The sequence below is a fragment of the Bubalus bubalis genome, chromosome 1, assembly GCF_019923935.1.
Source record: "Bubalus bubalis isolate 160015118507 breed Murrah chromosome 1, NDDB_SH_1, whole genome shotgun sequence".
Lineage (NCBI taxonomy): Eukaryota > Metazoa > Chordata > Mammalia > Artiodactyla > Bovidae > Bubalus > Bubalus bubalis.
In genome coordinates, this window is record NC_059157.1 from 67,950,384 (window position 1) to 67,953,746 (window position 3,363).

A 3,363-nucleotide genomic window follows, 5' to 3' on the forward strand; every position below is an offset into this window, starting at 1 on the left:
ATGGGGAAACAGTGGAAACAGTGTCAGACTTTATATTTTGAGGCTCCAAAATCACTGCAGATGGTGACTGCAGCCATGAAATTAAAAGACGCTTATTCCTTGGAAGAAAAGTTATGACCAACCTAGATAGCATATTCAAAAGCAGGGACATTATTTTGCCAACAAAATTCTGTCTAGTCAAGGCTATGGTTTTTCCAGTGGTCATGTATGGATGTGAGAGTTGGACTGTGAAGAAAGCTGAGAGCCGAAGAATTGATGCTTTTGAACTGTGGTGTTGGAGAAGACTCTTGGAGAGTCCCTTGGACTGCAAGGAGATACAACCAGTCCACTCTGAAGGAGATCAGCCCTGGGATTTCTTTGGAAGGAACGATGCTAAAGCTGAAACTCCAGTACTTTGGCCACCTCGTGCGAAGAGCTGACTCATTGGAAAAGACTCTGATGCTGGGAGGGATTGGGGGCAGGAGGAGAAGGGGACGACAGAGGATGAGATGGCTGGATGGCATCACCGACTCGATGGACGTGAGTCTGAGTGAACTCTGGGAGTTGGTGATGGACAGGGAGGCCTGGTGTGCTGCGATTTATGAGGTCAGAAAGAATCGGACAGGACTGAGCGACTGAACTGAACTGAAGGCACTGGGGATAGGAACACAACAAAACTAACTGGACTATGAAGTCTATTTCCTTGACCTCATTAACATCATACTCTAGCTTCAAAACTTGCTCAGCTGTAACTTGTGGAACAACTTACAGTGCACTAAGGAAGTCTGTGTGAATCAGATCATTCTCAGCTGAACAGGGAGAGCAAGAAGGCTCAAAATTACATTTACTCCAAACAAATAATTCTTTACACTAATCGGACACCTAGACAACTACAAGTCACATGTCAGCATGATGGGGGTGATAATTAAATGATGAGGCATTACAGTGGTTAGTAGTCCAGACTGCCTTAGAAGACATTCAACAAACATCGGCATGATCCCACATGATCGTTAGATTGTGTCTCAAGATCTTTCCAGATTTGTTTTCAAGATCAAATGATATTTCAAAAAATGGCTATAAATTAGATGCTGGAAAATTAGTGATCTTTACAAGCAGAAATTTATCATTACTATCTAATGCTTTTATAGAAAAATTTTCCTAAAACACAACACATTTAAAAAATGTTCTTATTCATTGTCTCAGTACTTCTTCAATAAAGTTCAGCAAATAGCATGATTACTTCTCCCTCATAGAGAACGTAATGTAAATTTATGAAATAAGGCAAGAAATTAGAAGCACCCAAATTTTCCAATTATTTCAAATGAGATGATAATCATTTTTATTCAATGATTTTCAAATGATTCCCTGGCTCAGTCCACATGGCTTTAATCGGCCTCTGCACCTATTTACACAGACACAGAAACACATAACCAAATGACAAAGGGAAGGGAAAAGTTATAATTCTAAAAGATCACACAGATACACACACACACACACACACACACACACACACACACCCCCCGCACTCTTCACCCAGCATTAACTGGAACTGATCAGTGATAGGAGACCTGTTAAAGAAGTCACGAGAAAAGGAAGTACAACTACTAAGCGAAAGAAAAAGCTGATGGGAATTTTAGGAAAGTACTTAGTTCCACTAACTGTGAATTAGTGTTTCCTAATTCCAAATAAATGCATATTATGACTCTGTATGTTTTTACAAGAAAAGATTAATACATTACATATTGTTTTTATTTTAATTTAATTTTAATTTATCAGTACATCATGATTATCATTCAGTGTCAAGAAACAGTCTTTCACAACTTCATTTGAATTAGATTGATATAATGAATCCATCAATCCTCCACTGCTGGATATTTCCATTTTAAAGTAGCCTATGCTCATTTGTCTGTTTTTTATTTTTAATCTTCCTAGCCTCATTCCTTCTCCCCAATAGCATCCTAATTTCTGAAGAGTGAAGTAACTCTTCTGGAAGTAGCTATTTAACCTGCTTTTAAGCATTAGGGGAGAAAAATTCTAGGAGACTGTCTTTTATTACAGAAGCCCAAGGAAAGACATGATCTCTCCTGGTTCAACAGCCAGGTGTTGGTATATGACCTAAATCTGGTCAGTTAGAGGCCCTTTTCTGGGCCTTCCTAACTGGAACTTTGAATTAAACGTGGAAAGAAAATGCTAGAGTTTGCTAATCCCGACAGTGGTAATGTCTTCTAGAGTTGTGAGGGCATCTGGACCAGGTCTGCCAGCCACAGGACAGTAACTGTGCTTCCTCCCTCCTCCTTCTTGATAATTTGATCCCCATCAGATCAGCTTCCCACCCCTCTGGAGATGCCCAAGAAGCCTCATTGGATACAATCTTTTGTGGAAAACTGATTCTGTAACATTAAGAATTTCAATGTTATAAAAGTCCCTTAAAGAAAAAAAAAAAAAAAACCTTGTAGATATATTTTGCACTTATCCACTTTTATGTCTTTAAACCTTAGCCAAAGAGTATGCAAAATTTTAAGTTAAAAATATAGATATATAGTGTTAAGTGCCAATCACATCTGACTCTGTGCGAGTGACCCCATGGACTGTAGCCTGCCAGGATCCTCTATTCCATGGATTTCTCCAGGCAAGAATACTGGAGTGGGTTGCTATTCCTTTCTTCAGGGGATCTTCCCAACTCAGGAAACAAACCCTGGTTTCCTGCATCGTGGGCAGATTCTTTACCACCTGAGCCACAAGGAAAGCCATATCAAACTGCCTTCTAAAAATGTAGCATAGAGTTAAGAATGCTAGCGAACCTCATTGCAGAACTTTTCAAAACTTGTCTCTAAGCTTCAGTTTATTCATTTCAGTATGAGGTTCATCACAGCACTGATTGGGGCTATAGTAAGAAAAAAATGAGGGAATACATACAAAGTTTGAAAGTGAAAGTTGCTTAGCCGTGTCCGACTCTTTGTGACCTCATGGACTATACAATCCATGGAATTCTCCAGGACAGAATACTGGAGCGGGTAGCCTTTCCTTTCTCCAGCAGATCTTCCCAACCCAGGGATCTGACCCAGGTCTCCCACATTGCAGGCGGATTCTTTACCAGCTGAGCCACAAGGGAAGCCCAAGAATACTGGAGTGGGTAGCCTATTGCTTCTCCAGGGAAACTTCCCGACCCAGGAATCGAACCAGGTTTCCTGGATTACAGATGGATTCGTTATCAACTGAGCTATCAAAGTTTAGAACATAATAAATAATGGATAAATGTTAGATTTTCATCTGAAAGAATGCACAATCTACACTCCCTTTGGCAGCGTCTAGGTGCGCACCGTTTACTCCTCCTCTGCTTTTACATGGCTCTCCCTGGCCCCCCCTTATCCACTCCAGTTTGGT